This window comes from Coptis chinensis, chromosome 2, assembly GCF_015680905.1.
Source record: "Coptis chinensis isolate HL-2020 chromosome 2, ASM1568090v1, whole genome shotgun sequence".
Taxonomy (NCBI): domain Eukaryota; kingdom Viridiplantae; phylum Streptophyta; class Magnoliopsida; order Ranunculales; family Ranunculaceae; genus Coptis; species Coptis chinensis.
Window position 1 is genome coordinate 13,911,922 of NC_141457.1, and position 21,156 is coordinate 13,933,077.

Here is a 21,156-nt window from a genome sequence, read left to right on the forward strand (position 1 = left end):
AAGAAAAGAAAGTTTTCATCCAAAGAAAAGAAAAAATAAATAATAATAATAATAAATAAAATAAAAAGTTAGAACTCCAAAAACATAATCAAAGGAGTCAAAAGCCAAAAGAAAAAGAAAAAAATGGCTAAGGATGGAAACAAAGTGTAGAAGAAAAGTAAGAACAAGGTTTTCTCTAGTTACATATTTTGAAAACTCTATTATCTCAGACTTGTCATTTTGAATATCCATTTCCTTCCTTCTTAAACCATCACCTAATCCCTACAACACCTAATAAAGACATCTAGCTCAATTAGGAATAGTTAGTGTGATAGTAAGTGGCGGATGTGTTTTATCGACTTCGGCTTCCTTGTACGTCATTGAGATTGTAAGATAAAGTGAGCCCACTGCACACTAGAGTGAGCGAAACTTGAGTGGAAAAATCAGAGTGTTTTTGTCTTGACATATATATGAGGACCTATTTAAAGACGTTATTTCAAAGTTTCAGAAACGGACCTGTCATTGCATTTCATAGCATAGTTCATTAGTTCATTATATATATATATATATATATATATATATATATATATATATATATATATATATATATATATATATATATATATTAACTTTATCTGTGGATGATTGATTATTATGCACGTATTAGCTTAGGTTTCGAATTGATTATTCTGTATTCATTGCTAGTGAGATGTATAGATATCTGAGAATAAATAAGGAAACAATAATTTTACTTCTTAGTCATTGTAGTATAGATGAAGTTTGTGAGTACCTTCTCTGGAAAAATCTCATGAGGTTATAACTCGTCCACTAGGGAATTCTTAGTGGTTTAAGGCTTTATTGCATATAGTCAATGCAATCGCACTCAACGAAATGAGATTAGTTAAGAACTCTAATTTTGGTCACTTATTTTAATTTCTCATATTTGCTTGAGGACAAGCAAAATATTGTTTGGGGGTGGTTTGATAAGAGCCCAAAACTGTAGTTTTAACCCCTTAATAATATTACATTTAGACCAATTATGTTTATAATAAATAAGAGTTAGTACTATTTACTTGATTTTGTGTATTTCAGGTATTAGAGTCAAATATGTTAAGAAATATGTCACTTTTGCGAGATAAAGGAGCAAAGGTTGGTTGCTAAGAAGTTATATGATTAAAGCCCAAGCTTTAAAGAGAAAAAGCCTTTTTGAAGCCCAGTCAAAGTTAACGCGGGCAGAAATAGAGCATAAAAGTCAACAGAACTTCCGCAGGCCGTATCTTTGGACTCAGACCTCGAAATTGGGCCTACTATATGTCAAAACGACCGGTTCGGAAAGGGGTTTCTAATGGTCTAGGTCTTGATCCAATCAGAGGAGTTAAAATGGGACGAAAAGGCTATTGCAATAATTTCTAGCAAAGAAAACCTTTTTGGACTTAAGTAATTAGGTTTTGGGCTTGATTTAATAGCCCAAAACATGGCTCCAAAGCCCATGCATGAAATTGTAAACCTAAAAATCTCTTATATAAAAAGGACTAAGGTATAACTCTCTACATACTTAGTTTTTAATTCTCTCTCCCATTAGATAATAAATTAGTTTTATTCTTTAGTTTACAAACCTAATTATTGTTTTCTTGCCTAAACACTATTAATAAAACCAAGTTATTTATATTGTTTCAATTATGTCTTATTCTTCTTCTTATTTTTTTAATTATGATAGTCTCATGATTCATAGCTAAACCTCCATTAAAGGGGTTTGATAAAACCAAGATGAAGACTTGATATGTTAATGTAGAATAAGTTGTAGTAGTCTATTCCACTCTAGAAGGTAGTTAATTCACCATGAGAATGGGTTTAAATTGCCTCACATGCTAATTATTAGTTTGTAGAGATTGTCATGAATAATTAGGGATTAAAAAGAACCAACCTTTATGTGAAAACATAAATATTAGGATTACAACAAATCTATGCTAGCCTATTAAGTTTTAATCAAGGTGGAATCAAATCCCCCTAATACCTATCTTCTTATTCACATATTGTCATTAAATTGTCATAGTATAAGTTAGAATATCTTAATTAGTTAATTTCACCATATTAGTATAATTTCATTATTGCTCTCATTGATATTATAGAATTGTTAACTTAGAGAAATCATTACGTCTAAGAAACTAGGAGTGGAACGAATTCTGACTCCATTTTATTATAAGATAATCGAGAGTAGAATTTTGATAAACGATAGAGTAAATCCATGTTTTACTTCTTCATAGCATAGATCATTATTCTATAGGATAAAAAGTAGTTTTTATATTTATCAATCTGTATAGACGATGGTCGTGAAACCAACTAAGTAGGGACGGAACTTATCTAAGGCATAGACAACGACTAGAAATTCCTTTTCAGTAGTAGTGTAATTACGTTGAGCATCATTTAAGGTTTTACTAGCATAAAAAATAACTGTGGATTTATTATCAAACTTCTATCCTAGCACAGAACCAACGACATAATCACTACCATCACACATAAGTTCAAAACGTTTTGACCAGTCTGGTGGTTGTATGATAGGTGCAGAGGTTAAAGCGGCTTTGAAAGTTTCGAATGCCTGTTTGTAGTCTTGATTAAAATAAAAAAATGGCATCTTTTAAAAGCAATTGTGTTAAAGGCTTAGCTATTTTTGAAAAATCTTTTATGAAACGTCTGTAAAAACCTACATGGCTTAGATAGGCCCTAATGTCACGGACAGTCCGTGGGATAGGCAGAGATGCTATTTTAGCTTTCCACTTCTATTCCATTTTTAGAAACAATATTACCTAAAACTATGCCTTTAGTGACCATAAAATGACATTTTTCCCAGTTTAAGATTAAGTTCTTTTCCTGACACCGTTCCAAAACTTTAGAAAGATTTGAAAGACAATCTTCAAAGGAATGACCATGAATGGAAAAATCATCCATAAATACTTCCATGAATTTCTCCACCATGTCATTAAAAATATGCAGCATACAAAGTTGGAAAGTACCAGGCGCATTACACAGACCAAAGGGCATTCTTTTATATGTATACGTACCAAAGGGGCATATGAATGTAGTCTGCTCTTGGTCATCACAGTCAATAATAATCTGGAAATAGCTAGAGTAGCCATCTAAAAAACAATAGTAAGCATGGCCGACTAGACGTTCAAGCATTTGGTCGACAAAAGGTAAAGGAAAGTGATTCTTACGTGTCATAGGGTTAAGCTTCCTATAATTAATACAAATCTACCACGTTATAGGAATTTGGGTGGAAACTAACTCTCCATCGGCATTACGATTGATTGTAACACCTGATTTCTTAGGAACTATATGAACTGGGCTCACCCATTCACTATCTGAGATGGGGTATATAATGCCAGCATCGAGTAATCTCAAAATTTACACTCTAACTACCTCTTTCATGGCAGGGTTCAAACGACATTGTGGCTCACAGGAGGTTTTCACATTATCCTCCAAATGTATGCAATGTTTGCATATGCTAGGGTCAATACCCTTTATATCGTCTAAAGACCAACCAATCGCAAAACAATATTCACAAATAACCCTAATCAAATTTTCCTCTTCAGTAGCGGATAACTGAGATGATATAATAATCGGTTAAGTGCCATCTGGATCAAGATGAATGTATTTTAACTCAGCGGGAAGAGGTTTAAGCTCAGGGGAGGGAGGAGTGGGAATGAGGGAATCAGGAGGGTTTTCCTCCTCTACAATGCAGATTTGTTCAGGAATGAGTTCTTTAAACTCAGGAGCTAGATTATGGATAGGAGTAGATTCTAAGAGGGCATGTACTTCTTGGATGTAAGAATCCTCGGTACTGCCAAAAGAAAGAAATTGGTGCATCTAATTATCGGGAAAAGTTTTGTTAAAATAATCTTGAGCGAGGCTCTCTATCATGCTAATTTCACCATCTATAGTCGTGTTTGGTGTCTGTTGCATCATCTTAGAAACATTTACCTCAATAGCAAGGTTACCAAAGGAAATGGACATCAAACCATCGCAGTAATTAATGAGGGCATTGGCAGTTGCTAAGAAAGGATGCCCTAAGATGATAGGAACAGAGTCATGGGCGACTTCTGTGTCAAGAATGACAAAATCGGCTGGATAATAGAAGTCTTGTACTTTAACAAGAATATTTTCAACTACGCCCTTAGAATACTTAATCGAACGATCGGCTAACTGCAAAGTCATTTTAGTCAGTTTTAGATCGTGTATACCTAGTTGTTTATAAAGGTAAAATGGGAGTAAGTTAACACTCGCCCCTAGATCTAGAAGAGTAGTTGTTGTGAAAGTATCGCCTAAGGTGCATTGTACAGTAGGACGACCAGGGTCCTTGTACTTAACGATTCCGTTGTGCTCAGATAAAGAGGGAAACTGTTCTATTAAGAAGGCTTCTTTAGTTATGTTTGTTTTCCTCTTTGTGGTGCACAAATCTTTAAGAAACCTAGCGTGTGTTGGAAGACGTTTTATAGCTCGAGAAAAGGTAGGTTTATAGTTAAATTTTTAAAAACTTTCCTAATCTCGTTAAAATTATCGTCCTTCTTTAGCATAGCTAGTCTATGGGGAAACGAGGGTTTTTTCCTATATTTAGCATAATGGTCAATAGGAGTATCGCCCTTTTCTTTAACTTTTGTTAGTTTCCCCCTAGGTTAAGGTTTAACTGGTACTTCTACAGTGGTAGGATCTTCAGTTTCAACTATGGTATCTAGTAAGTTTTCTTTATCTTGTTGTGGGGAATCCTCAGGCATTATTACTTTGTCGTCAACCACTTTCCCTAAACGGAGAGTAGTTATGGCCTTTAATTCTCCTTGTATTATATTTTCATTATTAGAACTACCATTTAATTCAAAGGTTGTGTTTGTTGATTTTGGATTAGGTATAGGTTGACCTGGAAACACACCTTTTTGTTATGTTTTTTCTTGGGCTAACTGTTGGATAGCTAGTAATATATGTTGTTGAGCTTGCATGTATGCATTGAATCTATCAGTTTAGGAAGGTTGAGTTGCCATGGGTTGTGTAACAGGAACTATCTCATGTTGATTATTAATGGGTGGATTTTGATAGTTGTTATTAGTCGGAACTAAACTTCTATTATTATTATTATAGTTACCTTGCCATTGTCCTTGTCTTGGTTGATATTGATTGTAGTTATTGGTGGACCTAATGTTTTGATTATTAAAATCTGCAGGTGCTGCTTGTTGGTGATTATTACACCAAATAAAATTAGGATTTTGTCTCCAAGGTGCATTAGGTATATAATTAAAAGCACAGACACCTTCTGGCAGTGATTATGGTTGTTCATAAGCAAGAGGACAATACTGATCGGAATGCTCAAGAATATAACAGAAATTACAGTGAATAAAGTTTATATTCATGATGGAGTTAGTTTGTTTTCTTATTTTTTAACAGAAAGGGCATCTACCTTATGAGTGAGGGATTCAATTAAAGTTTTAAGTTCAGGATCGTGTTTAATCTCAAACATACTGGCTGCCTTAGTTGTAGAAGAAGGAATGGAGCGGGAGTAATCGTTACCTCCCCAGTTGTTACTTTTCTTGGATTGATTCTTTAGAAAGTTATAAGCATCTGTGGCTCCTTTACCTAGGAAATTACTTCCATTCATGATATCTAAAGTCTATTTATAATGTTGGGATAGGCCTTTGAAGAAGGCACGAACAAGTGTCTCTTTACTAAGATTATGATGTGGACATTCTACTAGAAGATCAGTGGAACGATTCGAATTCCAAGCCTCAGAAAAGGATTCTTAAGGCTTTTGGCGAAAGAAATGAATATATGATAGCATTTCATCAGTCTTTTGTGGAGGGTAAAATTGTTCCATAAATAATTCAACTAGTTTTTCTCATGTGTCGACAGAGTTCGGCTTTTGTGATGTTAGCTAAGCAGCCGTTTTGTCAGCTAAGGTGAAAGGAAACACCCTAAGCTTTATTTGTTCAGGTATTACGTTAGGATAATGAAATGCGTAGTAAGAATTTGTTGTATCCTACGTAAGTGTTGATAAGGCTTCTCATGGTCTAACCCATGGAAAACATGTAGCATATTAAATATATTGGGGGGGATTCTAAAATCTCCCGTAGTATCTACAAGAATTATGCAAGACTCAGGTCCATCAAAGAGGGGTCTATCTGCTATTTCTTCACCCATTGCTACAAATATAGTGTTGGTGGGTGTAGGTGGTGTGTGTGTGGTGATTGGTGAATTTCTAGATAGGCGATTATTTCTGCGTCTACGATAAACTAATATGGAAGGTTTATGTGTACCAGATCTTAATCTCATACAAGTTTTAAGTCTAATAGGCAAATCCTAACGAGCATGCAAAAATAGCCTGATTATTACCATAAATATAATCCTCTGACAGTAATTTCGAGGATGTATAGAGGTGTTACCTGGAGCGTCCTTGCTACGTGTATAAATAGCGTCTTCAATAGCCTTGAAGCACGTCTACGTTAATTGAACAATTATACGAGTACTGATCCTGGTACATGTAAACTAGAATTAGGAAAAGACTTTTTACTATGGGCTTCGTGTTGGGCCTTGATATTAAGCCTATGAAACGGGCTTTGGTAGTGGGTGGGCTTTCTAATTTAACTAAGATTTATTAATTAATTTTTTTGTATTTTTTATCAAACCAACGGCCATGTCACTTAGGAATTTGAGCGAGGTTGTCCATGCATGCACATTCCAATTCTATCAGTTTTCTAGACACCATTTAGAATGAAGAAAAATAATTTTTAAAAATTTTGTAGTTGATAGCATACGAGTATTGTACTGTACTCGTGAGATAAGATTTCAAATAATATTAAAAAAATAAATTTAAGCTAATTAACCTAGGGCGCGTGTGCGCTTAGAATTTAGTTATATTGGGCACAGGTCACGCTTGATATGTGGAAGGCGGGTCGCGCTCAGTGAAGGCAATTTTAAGGTGCGCGCGCTCATGAGTTCAAACTAGGGTTTCAAATTTTTAGGGTTAGGTCACGAGAGGTCAGGGAGTTGGCTTAACAACTCGTATGCCCTCGAACAGTAGCAGAAAAATTTGGAGAAATTATGAACAATGTTTTAGCGTATGTTTTGTGAATAGTGAAAACAGTGTTTTGTAATATAAACACGCGTAATGTAAACTAACTAGATAGAAAACAGCGCCATTGATAAGATAAATATATTAAGACTGATGAACAGTGATACGTGTAAACAGTAAATTTAATGTTCTAAACAGTGATTTAAAGTGATGAGAGGAGTAGTCGTGTTCGCCAAACTTTAGTTGTACATTACTTGGATGCGAGTTTAGATTATAGATATGCTTCACTAATGAGAGTCAAAATAATAGATATGAGGTGAAAACAGTGAATTTAAATGATGAATAAAGATATTAGAAAGGGTTTAATCCGCCACGCGATTTGATTGACTATTAGTTAGTATCGAATCACTTGTATTGATCCCTAGTGAAGACCAAGTCCTCTCGGATCGAGGTTTCACTAGCATGAGAGTGTAGCTCCACCACAAATCTCTTTGGTGGTGGCTTTATACTCTAGTTCTCCGTTATGAACTCTATCTCTAGTTACTCATAACGAAGAACTTGACGTTCTTTTATGCGACACAATCAAGACTAATGGTGAATCATCCTCACATGACTTCATAAACCTCCTCGAATGGAGGTTTAGCCTAGTGTCATAGGAATTATTACACTAAATCAATAATAAGGAGACATAATTGAAAAGACAATAAGTGAAATTAAACTACAGCTTTTGATTGATTGGGAATTAATGGTGCTACAAACTAAATTATTCTAACCCTAAAGAAAGTAAAACTAATTAAAACTAGACTAAACTAATTATTAACTAAGGAGGAGAAGGAGAGGAGTTGTTTAGCCTTAACCCTCTTTATATAGGAGAGGGTTAGGGTTACATTTTCGTGCATGGGCCAAAAAGGAGGACTTTGGGCCTCTAAAGTGAGCCCAAATTCCATTAGGTTAAGTCTAAAAGGGCCAATTTTGCTGGAAATTACTTCAGTGCCATTTTCATCCACTTTTACAACTCCAAAGCTTATTCCGAGACAATTATTTTGATATAAAGTAGGCCTAATTCCGAGGCCCGAGTCCAAAGATGCGGCTTGTTGAAGTTCTGTTAACTTTTCTGTCCTTTTTCTACCCGTATTGACTTTGACTTCCCAACTTTAACTGGACTTGAAAAAGGCTTTTCTCTATGATTCTTGGGCTTTAAATGTAGAAATTCCTTGGCAATCATCTTAACTCGTTTTCCATGCAAAAGTGGTGCCTTTAGTCACCTAATCAACTTCAAGTCCTGAAATGCATAAAAACACTTAAACAGTACTAACTCTTATTTATTATAAACATAATTGACCTAAGTAGAGTACTATTAAGGGGTTTAAGCTACACTTTTGGGTGCTTATCACCTACCCACCAAAAAAGCACATTCATTCAAGCCTTTCTCTCAATAACCAACTCCTACAGAACCAATTCCTTTTTATCCTATTCGATCTCCAACCTTTCTACAGTAAACCACTAACTCCACCTTTTATTCAAATGAGTTCCCATTCTTTCAATAAGCATATATATATACTCAAAAATTTAAATAGAACTTCATTGCTGCAATTGCCCAAAAAATGTCACACCATATCATAACTACAAACAACAAAAACTGAATAATCGAACCATACCTAGTACTAGTTTCACTTTGTTGCTTTGCAATCTGCAAACATTCATTCTGCAAAGGGGTCCTGCAAAAGATAACCATAACCATGACACCACCGATCAAAACCCAATTTTGCATAATGAGTTAGACTAAAAACACGACATATGGTTTAATTATCATCGGTAAAAAATGATAATTTAAAAACCTAAATATTAAGGTGTTATTAGTGATAATCGTTTTTTGTGATGTTTACACCTAAATTAAAGCTTCTCTTCATTAGAATTACTAGACATACATGATTTCTGAATTCTAATCTCCAACTCCAATGTAACAACAGGAATAAAAGAAAAGAAGTTACCAGTAAAGCAACTCTTACCCTTCCAAGTTGTGTTCATCACAGAAGTTACGGATGGCAATACAGACATGTGCAACTCTAGCTGCACCAATACTGTCATGGAAACAAACTCATCTTATTTGTTGAACGCAAACTATGAAACATAATGAAATTTCTTTATAAAAGACATGGTATCCTAAACTAAGATTAGAAGATTTCATTCGAATCCGAACAAAACTTGACTTCAATTTTTACAACAATTTAAGACTTGGGGAGTTGCTTTAAAACAATTGTCATTTCAAAGTAATATTGACAGTTGATCTTTCCTCACAACGAAACATGTGCTTATGCAACATAAAATCTTCTTTAGGCAATTTACATATTGCACACTTACATTTTATACTTCCACCAATCTTAGTTCAGCCTTATCAACTCATTTCACTAAATGCTTCAAGCCATTCACTACTCTTTTTCCAAATTCAAAGAAGCATGGGACTATGTAGACAACTATAATCTAAAACTTACCTAGAGATACTACCCTTCAGAGCATCTCCAATAGGGGTTGTAAACCGTATAGAGTGGAAAGTTTACACTCCAAGTGTCAAAAAACTCTATCCAATATGGGTGCTAAACCGTAGGTAATAGACTATTAGTTAATAGAGGGGGTGGGTAATTCTCCATTTCGCTATTAGTTGATAAATAGCCCGGGCGACACTTGAACACACGTCTGAACAAAAGAAATGTTTGGACATCACTTGGAGTGACGTCCCTATCTATTTCTAAACTCACAATTTGAAAATTTTAAACTCGGACGACACTTGAAGTGATGTCCCTCTTTAAATATTCAACTGTCGTCCAAGTTTAAAATCAAACTTTTTTACACTACTCCATTAGGAACAATAGAGAGTGGATATTTATGGGCTATACAATAATTTTCAATTGGAGCTAGTTGTAAAATCCTAATGGCACCTAGGTGGAGCCTATGTGGAGGTGTAATTTTACACCCCCCATTGGAGATGCCCTCAAGGTGTGGGCATTATTATCAAATGTTTTGAAGTAGATCAACACACCCTATGAAAAGCAAATATTGATTCATACGCTATCAAGTTGATACACTGGCTCATATGCTTGTGAAGTCGATATAGTAATAGAAAATTGTTCATCACTATTTTTCTGGACAGTTTTTGAGTCTAATAGGTTGTCGACTTGTCATAGGAGGCTAAAAAATAATCAAGGCAAAGTACAAATTATACAGTCACTTTACAGGGTCCATTAAGATGAACATCACATGATCAGACCAAGGTATAGAGATTGCATGTGGATGTAGCCAATCTTGGTGAATATAATGCTTATGATCTCTCTCTATTTGATTTCAAGATCAAGGTCAGTTAAGTCTTTTATCTCTACATTTAATTATGATGTTGAGATATTATGGCCGCCATGGTTTGACAATTATAAGTACTAACAGCTTAACAGGAGTTGGGAACTGCAAAATAATAAGAAATGACTGTGTTTGATGCCATGCCATTTGCAAGACAAATGACACTTCCTACTTGCAAGATAAAAGTGATGCAAGCACAAAAAGATAAATCATCAAGGCTAAATAAAGCAGTCAACATCTAAATATCCATCTAAAACAATACCAATATCACTATCCAATATATAGTAACCCATTACTCTTTAGTTTGAGTATTAAAAAAATAAAGATCAAATGTATGCGAAAGTTCTAAGAAAATCAGAGAAAAAAGTATAGAGTATAGTTAGGTCACTATCCAATATTGTAATCTTTGGTCTTGTTTTTGGCTGAATTGAAAAATCAATCCGTCATTGTGAACCCCCAATTCACATAGATATCTTATCAGAAAGCCTTGTTGGCTTACATACTTATGTTATACATGAACTCTTTATTCGCAGAATCCACAAATATTAAGTAGAAAGTGATCTTACTCATAGTAAGTTTCTTCATCCACAACAATATCCTAGTTTGCACTTGCATATTTGTGAATTTCTCTGACGACATAAGATAGGAAGATGAATTAGTCTTGAATCCAGTACAGTTGGATATAGTTAATACATGAGCACAAAAGTGTTGCGTGAGAACTGATTGAGGAATATGGAGCTACTATAAATGGACTTAATGAAAACTCCAAGTGTTAATAATTAAATGGGGTAGAATCACGAAACGAATTCTTCATAGTTTGAGTTTCATACCGTAGCCAAAGTGCTTTTCTAACACACAAAGACAAAGTCCTTGTGTAACTGACACTCACTGTTTGGGAAACCAAAAATATTAAATGGCATTTTTTTTTCTTATATGTGAAACCATAAACCAAACTAACTAATCTGCTATATGTAAACACTGTAAGTTGAACGAAAGAAGCTATTGTTCATTAAGTTAACATTGTTATAATATATGAACACTTGAAGCTCTTGATATTTTTCATTTGTTAGTAAATTCGTTTAAAACCAAAAGAGAATGGTAGCAAATGCCTTTTTCCTCTCAATTAACCTTGAAATAAAAATCTAAGATATATGGCTATTTGCTATTGAGGCAACCACACTTAATTTGATATGTTTTTTAAATGAAGTTCTGTGTTTTAAATGCATCATTCCTGATAAACATAAAATGATAGTTTTACCTACAAATAAGTTACGAAAACTCAAATGTAAGTAAAACTATAACTATTTTCTGTTAAGTTTATCAAAGTTTTTCTACTCTCGAATGCTATCGCAATAGAGTTGGAGTAGAAAGTTCGTTCTACTCCTAGTTCTTTAGAATTTGTGTTTTCTAAGACTATCGGTCCTACAAAAGTTAATGAGAGTACGATGGGAATTATACTACGATGTCAATTCAAATACTAAACAAGATACGAATAACTTAACTACGAAATGCTAAATTGATACTAGATAAAGAATTAAGGGGGATTGATTTCACCTTAACTCGACTTAATTAACTAGCAAAGATTCATCGTAATCCGAATTGCAATGTTTTCGCATAGCAATTGGGTGTTCCTAATCCCTAATTGTTCATGGTAATGTCTACCAACTAACAACTAGCATATGAAATAATCAAACTCATTCTCATGGTGAACTAATTACTTTCTAGATTGGAATGGAAAATTACGACTATTTTACGCTAACAACAATCAAGCTTTCATCAAGGCTTATTCAACCCCCTCTAATGGAGGTTTAGTCTAGAGTCATTAAACTATCATTTCCAATTAAATTCAAACAAGATATAATATAAAGATTCTAACTTTACTAATTTGAACTAATCAAGAATTCAAAACTAAATTAACACTAAAAAATGATTAACAACTAAGATATGAATTTAACAATACTAACTAAATAAGAATTTAATTAATAAACTAAATTGAGATGAAAATTATGAAACTAATATTTGATTCTAAAATAATAATCTACTTATTCTAACACTAATTAATTGAAAGGTATAACTCGATCTAAAACAAGATATGAAAAACTAATTAATGAAGTCTAAATCTAGATCTAAAAACTATTCTCTAATGGATGCCTACAAACTAAGATGCTTAAGAGCCAAGTCTTCTCCCTTGAAATGGAGGAGACCAGATCCACATTTTCGTGCATGGGCTGAGGAGCCATGTTTTGGGCCGGAAAATCGAGCCCAAAATCCAATCTCTTCAGTCCACAGAGCCCTTTTCAGCCGAATTTTGCTTCAACAGACTTTTCGTCCATTTCTGCTCCTCTGATTGGGTCAAGGCTTAGACCATTGGAAAGCGCTTTCCGAGTCGGTCGTTTTGACATAAGGTAGGCCCAATTCCAAGGTCTGAGTCCAAAGATACAATCTTCGAAAGTTCTGCTGACTTTTGTGCGTTGTTTCTGCCTGCGTTGACTTTGACTTTTCAGCTTTGACCGGGATTTTTAAAGGCATTTTCTCCTTGAATCTTGGCCTTTAATCATAGAACTCCTTAACAACCAACCCTTGCTCCTTTATCTTGCAAAAGTGATATATTTCAGCACATAATCGACTCCAATGCCTGAAATATATAAAAACACGTAATTAGCATTAACTCTTATTTATTACTCGCATAATTTGTCTAAAAGTATTATTGTTAAGGGGTTAAAACTACAATTTTGGGCTCTTATCAATTCCCATAATAGAACTACATATTTATCCAATATATTCTCCAAATATAGTATCTAAGAGTCTTCCAAGACTACCTATTTACCATCTACTAGCCCTAGCTTGCACATACCTATGCCAAAGTCAAGACAGTCAATGCTAACCACCATTCCTGAGCCAAAACTATCTTTGAGTAATGGTGGATAAAACATCAATGAAAAAGTTTAAGTGCTCCATATAACATAGATCCACGAAATCCCAAAAGTCAAGAGGCCCTCGTCATTGTGTTGTTATACTCGCTTGTATAAACCAAGAGGTCTCATAGGCACTTCATCAAACAAGTTTTTTGGGTACTCAACAAACGAAATCATAAGTTAAGGTCTAAAATGTGAACTACTTAACTATTTACTAATATGTTCTATTACTCATTTAGAAAAACCAACTGGATGGGTACATTCATTTTTCACGAAACACAATTTGAATGAGCAAAACAAATTAAATGAGTAGAGAATAACTTAAAGAGTTTGAAGAAAAAATTTACAGAGTTACAACTTGCCAAGAAATTTGAGTTCGTTCTTTAAATTTTGGAAACATTCGCAATGCCTGTTTGAAATTGGGAATTGAAAGTTCAAACTAATAAGAACTAAGTAAATAACCAACCTTTGGATATCAAGAAATTCATATATTCGAACAAACTCAAAGAATAAAGAACACCCAGGTACTGACCATAAGGAGAATGGATATGGCAGATGGTACGGTGTTAAATATGTTAAGTGCATCATTACTTGAAAAGGTTCATGACATGTAGAAGCTAACGAATGAAGATATATACGAAGGACTTGAAGAAACTAATCTTTCAGCGAAATAAGGGAGTTATATGCTTCTTCCTCACGCTGACGTTCTTCTCTAAATTAGATTCAAAGAGTTGGAGTTATAGGTTTTGGACCAAAATCGCAAACCCAAAATTGCAGTAATGAACTAATAAAAGTACCAATAATTTCTTTCAAGAGGAAAAAAAAAAGATCGGAAGAGAGAGATGTAGGGAGAGGTTAATATTTCTCTCCAATCTGCAGCCCAATATATGTTTTTTTAAGCTTTTAACTTTTAAAGAGAGAGCGAATGAGGGGAGATTTGAGATAGAGAAATGGGCACGTAAGAAAAAGAGAAAGACGTCTGGTTTCCTAGCATTTAAACGCGATATAAATGGTAATAAATTCGGTATTAATGTGAAGACGTCAGTCGCGAACAATTGAATAGTGGCGTGTAGTTGATTTCCGACTTAAATTTATATGTACGTCCTTAAAGGTACTATATCATCTTAAGGATATAAATGGCAGTAAATTTTGAAATGACGATGAAATCTTCTTAAAGGCATTGAATAATTTGTTTGAATATTTTATCAACGGTATTTAGTGGTAGGAAAAAAGTTTGTCCAATTTAAATGTCCATATTAATTATAGTTGAGATGCATGACGTTTAGAATAAGAGGGATTATAGTGAAGTTATTATGTGAGGGTGTTAGTATTTAATATTATTATGTGATGGTGTTATAATTCTTAATTGATCTTCATGATAACTAAATGAGAATTTTGGCGTAGAAAAAGTTCATCACATGTTGTCATCTGAGAGAGAGAACTGGAAGTCTGGAACTAGCACGAAAAAATGAAGAATGAAGGAGACGAATCCAAACATCGTTGAATGAACTTATTTAATAGATAAGTAAAATTAAATGACCATTAAATTGTCATTTATTTAAGCCCAATTAATTACAACAAAATCAATCCAAGCCTCAAAGCACACGTAAAACCTGAGAAGATCTCCACCGTACACTTATTACCTCTGACACGATCCATCCTCTGTCACTAATCATTTTATGTAGATAATGACGGCCGTGGAAGTAGCATTCCATGTTTAGTGCAGCAATAAAATAATCAAAATATATAATTACCACCTTTTATTGTAGCAAAGCAATAACGAAGAAATTATAAAGTGATCATCCGCCCACATCCACGCATAGTCAACCCTGCACGAGTTTTCGAATATTTTGTGGGGAAATATCATTAAGATCTCCATCCATCAAACGCTTCGCAATTATCAAATTAGAAGCTTCAGAGGGATGGTATGCATCCCAGAATACAAACTTTGATCGGTTTGGACAAATTTCAGATTCTGGTACGCATCCAACCAAACCTCCAAACCTGCCTGCAGAGTGGCAGCATGCAGAATCAAAATTCACAAATCCTGTCAAACACAAAAGCATTCAAGTTAACAACGACATAAAGGCAGAAAATCTTCAACGTGCTTCAGACTACCACTCTTCAGCAACAGGCATAAGAACTTGAGGAAAAAACAAGTTTTTCAGATGAAAAATTGTTTCAAAACCGTTTAGCTGGTTTTAGTTGAACTACGCACCGTACGATTTGAAGTTTTCGATGATATCTAATAAAATGTTGTACACATCTGCATAAACAAACTCAGACCCCTCAAGATTTGCGTTCAATTCCGTGACAAGAGGCTTTAAGCGTGCAGTGTTGAATAAACTTGCTAAATGATTCTGAGAGGCAATACAGTCATGTCCAGCAGATGGATACTGTTCCCTTTGTAAGGGATGCACCCAAGAGGTCCTACACTCGCGACTAAAATTTTTCTGGCACCCAATACATACAGTTTCTGACAAGCAATTAGAAAAACCATGCATATTGTTATATATATGTACTGTTCAGTTAAATTTGTGATGTATTGCTATAAAGCTACCGAGAATGAAATTGGTGGTCTCAGTGTTGTGAAACTCTTACTGTTAGCTGAGCTCTATATAGTGATATTAATGCATGCCCAAATGTTTCAGGTCTCGGAGTTGAGGTTGTTTGAGTCGCATAATTGTTGAGGAAATCATTTGCTCCCATGTTAACAACGAAGATGGATTTCGCAAGAAGTTTTGAAGTTGCCAGAGCACCAATGCTTGAGATTATGTCTTGCCTGGTGTGCGCGAAGTAATCAAGCTGAGTGTCCATGCTGAGTCGACCAACCTACAAGCCTTACATACATCAGATAGCAGCAGAGAATACTCACAACCTAAGGTCGGTCCAGAGAAGAGTACGTTTATGATGGGTACTGAATGTTCAAACTGAGTATAACATGAACGCAGATGGAAATAAATCAAATAATTGAAATACTACTAGTTGGGTATAAACTGAATCCAAGACATTGAAACACCATTTTGAACTACAAAAACTTACAAAAAAAAATCCAGTGCGATTAAGAATTCCTCCTCCACCAGAGGCATAGTTGACGCCATGCAGAATGCGTTCTCCAACAGTAGTCGGAGCCAAGTATGGAGGGGTGAAATCTTTCAAGCCCAGTTCTTGACCTGCAGCTAGTTAGATCAACTTTTCAGCAAAACCCAAATCAACGAGAGCCGTATTCAGTTGATAAGGATAATTACAATACGACTTGCCTACAATATCGATAATTGTTCTCCCATTAGTGAATCGTCCTGTGGGCATTCCGAAATCGATCCCATTGGGAGGAAAGTTAGCTCTAGATAGAGATAGAAGATAGTTATTGTTTCCGACATCAAGCGAAGAATCGCCGAATACAAAAATAGCAGGAACAACCTGGGCAAGGCAGATGCGTACCGAGAACAAGATAAAGACTGTTGGGGATAAATGTTGACGAATAAAGGTACCCATAACGAACTGAAAACAAAATAGGAACAGAATGAATTGAGTTTTTTTCTTATTTTTTTGTACTCTCTTTTTTTATTTCTACTAGTTTGTTTATCTTGGTATGTAAAAGAAGAAGAACTTTATATGGCAATGTTGCTGCATAAACTTGTACGTAAATCTATGTACTTAAAACTGTTTTTCAATTCTTCTTAAATAATATCCAAATGAGGCATACGTCAATTAAGGTGATTGTGGTTTTAGCCACTTGTAGGTGAAAGTGGGGATATCGAGCTGGAGGTAGAATGTGCACTTTAACACAGCTCGTAATCTAAAAAATCAACAAACGTTGTGAGAAGAACATACAAAAAAAGTGGTTGGCATGGAAGATCAAGACAAGTCTTGAAAAATAATAAGATCGACCTAGTTTTTGTTTCTGTGTTGTTGAAGGAAAATGACTTGTCTGATGTTATAGTTGTTACAGTGACCAGTGATACTTCTCAATTTGCAAACGAACCTAACAATAAGTATAGAGTTCATCAAATGCGAAACTCCAGGGCATTGTCTTATTATTTAGTTATTATTACTCGTTAATAATATAAGTATCTTGGAGTAATACTCTAAATTTTCTTTTACCCGCTTCAGAGTGTATATTGCTCTACCATTTGTAAACTAACCATTACTACTGAAACATAGGGAACCTAAAGTGTATGTGTAACAATGATTATGTTGGCATGCAAACAAAGGGAGCCCGGATTTGAAGTTTGAGGGGGCGGACGTACTATATGGGGGATTGGGGGCAGTAGTGCATCTTTTCTAACACTTTTGGAGGGGCGCGCGAATTGAAGCCTTGTAGATTAATAACATTTTGACACCGGCCGGTATTCATATATAACATAAGAGGTTTTGCAAATCCTTGGAGCCTTGGAGTGTTGATTAGCAATGAAATAGACAGGTGTGTGTATCCCAATATAAATTGATAGTTGTCAGTGTAAGAGTCCTTTTTTAAGTTCCTAGGTCCACAACGTAAGTTTACTATACTTAAAAGATGTAATCTACAAATAAAATGGACGTGTGACGACAAGGTCAATTACTTTCACCTAAACACATCATGAAAACTTTATTCAGAGTACGTGAATTAATTAGCCCTATGTTAAATAATGTCATTCCACTTGTTCAAATCCAATTGCTGAGCAAATTTAACGGTTTGATACTTCGATTAAATTTGAGTGGATGGTCAACCCGTAGATTAAGTAGTGATGGGCAAAGTGGAGATTGCTTGACTTAACTGTTAATTGAAAATGGAATTTACACCTCTCACTCTCAGACCTACTCTCTCAACATATCAAAAGTAGAACACAGTAGCCATCTTGTAAGCTTCTTGGACAGACATATGTGATACTGTTAGGTTAATGGTAGAGACAAGGAGATAGGTTTTTCACTCTCAAAAGACTCTCTCTTGTATCTATTCACTCTTAAATTAGTCTCTTATATATTCGGTACAACTTACAAGTAGATATGACATTATAACTGTCATACTTACATGTTATGTCACTTCTTATAACATACATCTGCAGATTACTCAAAACTTTATGTTCGGAGAGATAGAGCCGAACAGTACCATTTCTACATATGACAACTTAAGCTATATATCTCTAACACTAACATATATTACATTAGTTAACATTCTCCCCCTTAATGGAATGTTCATGGACTCCTAAGAGTTCCCTTAGTTGCTGGAATTTATCCTTTCACAAAGCCTTGGTAAAGATGTCCGCAATTTGCTCTTCGGACTTGCAATACTCAAGCTGGATTTCGCCTTTCTCCACGACTTCCCTTATGAAGTGATACTTGATCGCTATATGCCTTGTCTTGCTGTGATAGACTGAATTCTTTGTCATTGCTATGGATGATTTGTTATCACAAAACAACTCCGTGCCATCCTCTTGCTTCTCCTTGAGATCCTCCATTATTTTTCTCAATCAAGTGACTATAGAAGTCGCCATTAATTGCTGCTGAAATGTACTCCGCTTCAGCAGATGATTGAGCCACCGTTTCTTGCTTTTTTGAACACCATGAAAATATACCCGAACTAAGAGAAAATACATTACCAAAAGTACTCCTCATATCATCAATGCAACCTCTCCAATCACTATCACAATAGCCAATCAACTTGACATCTACGTCTCTATCATATTTGATGCCAAAATTCAGACTTCCTTGTATGTATTGTAACACTCTTTGCTGCCCCAAGATGAAAGTGACTAGGAGAACTCATAAACCTTGACAACAAACTTGCAGCATATGCAATATCCCGCCTTGTCGCTGCAAGGTACAACAAGTTTCCAACCAGACTTCTATAGAAGTCTCATCTACCTTCTTCCTCCCGTCATCCTTCATTAGTTTCTCATTGACAACAAGTGGTGTTGGCGTTGGTTTGCAACCTGTCATACCAAACTTCTTCACAATATTTTCAGCATACTTCTTTTGACAAATGATCGAGCACACCATCATCTTCTTGGTATATCTCAATTCCAAGAAAGTGATGTAGCAAACCCATATCACTCATCTCATACTTCTTCATCATATCAATCTTAAATTCATCAATCATTCTAGCATCATTTCCAGTAAAAATCAGGTCATCTACATACAATGCAACAACCAAAATAGACGTACCTTTGCATTTTACGTACAAGGTAGGCTCACTCTTGCTTTTCTTGAACCCCCTTTCAATGAAATAGCCATCAATTTGACCATACCATGTCCTTGGTGCTTGTTTCAGCCCATACAAAGCTTTCTTCAACTTGTACACTTTGTCTTCTTCTCCTTTCACCATAAAGCCTTGAGGTTGTTCAACATACACCTCTTCTTTCAATTCCCCATTCAAGAATGTTGATTTTACATCAAGTTGGTATAACAACCAACCTTTTTGTGCCGTCATAGCTATAATAGCTCTAATAGTGTCAAGACGTGAAACCGGAGCAAATGTTTCATCATAATCCACACCAGGCTCTTGAGAATAACCCTTGGCAACCAATCTTGCTTTGTTTCTTTGCACGATACCATTGGGATTATACTTCACCCTAAAAACCCATTTCACATCAATAACATCTTTATGCATCAGCCTTTCAACTAACACCCATGTCTTGTTCTTCTCAATAACTTGAACTTCTTCTTCCATAGCATTTACCCATGCTTCATCTTTCACTGCTTCAAAAAAAAAATTGGTTCCATGACACAAAAGTTACACTTCTCAATTCTCTTAATTACTTCTTTCAAACTTCCCATGTTTTTAGGAGTGGAAGGTGGAGATGACGATGATGAACTTGGAGAACTCTGTGATGGTGTTGATGAACCTGACCTTGGTAAGAATTGAGGTGAGTCTTCATCACTTTCACCTTCATGTGCTGATTTTTCTGCTTCCTCCTCGACTAAGACATATTTCCTTTCAACTTTGCCTTCATCCCAATTCCAACTAGCTTTCTCATCAAATATCACATCTCGGCTTGTAACCATCTTCTTGCTTTTGAGACTATACAATTTATAGCCCTTTGATTGTGAGCTATAACCCATGAAGATGCATTCACTACTACAGAAAAGCTCATATACCACTGTTATTTACAGTGGTAAAAAACCTTTAGCCACTGTTTTCATACCGTGGTAACAACCATCGTGACAAATACTTTTAGCAAAACCGTGGGGAAAAGTACCTCTTATATACCACAGTTCTGCTAAAATTGTGGTATTAGAATTTCCAAACTGTGGGGTATATAAAATGCTTATACCTCAGTTCTTACCAAACCGTGGTTTATAGTCATTTTAAAAAAATAAATAAAACCCCCTAATTATTTGATTCTAATCATATTCATTCAACCTGCAACCTGCCCATTTTCACCATATATATCCACACTGGATTTAAAAACACATTCCTCAAATAAACAATTCATAATGCAACATGAACAAAAGAAATAAATTTAGACATCCAACACGAAGACATTGAATTGCTAAAAGAGTTTTGAACTTTTTCGAGTCATCAATAATGAAATAAACATCCAAATTTACTTGTTCTATCAAAATAATAATGACCTAACGCCAAACCTTAACCTTAACTTTTTCGAGACATTGAATCCAAATTTACTTGTTCCATCAATCAAAAGAGCAATCTATTTGTTTCATCTAAAATATCAAAAAAATGGTGAGACCAAACACCAAACCTTAACTGGAATGGGTCAAAACCTAGATAAGACACAACACTTGGCTCGAACGCTCCATTATGCTGGATGAATCTAAGAATTTCAAGTCGAACAACATCAAGTTCGTCTTGTGTGTATGAATCTTTGAGGGATAGATTTGTTATCTGCACGATCAAAGATCATAGAGTAATATAATAACTAT

General features: G+C 35.0%; 1 pseudogene across 1 annotated transcript; it reads right to left on the reverse strand.

Moving 5' to 3' along the window:
- Positions 1–14,976: 14,976 nt before the first annotated feature.
- LOC147515002 (GDSL esterase/lipase At4g16230-like) lies at positions 14,977–16,935 on the reverse strand (annotated as a pseudogene). The gene is made up of 5 exons (XR_015213339.1): positions 16,554–16,935; positions 16,336–16,466; positions 15,895–16,125; positions 15,512–15,769; positions 14,977–15,340 (listed from the first exon to the last, which is right to left on the reverse strand). The product of XR_015213339.1 is annotated as a GDSL esterase/lipase At4g16230-like (transcript).
- Between the last annotated feature and the right edge of the window lie 4,221 nt (positions 16,936–21,156).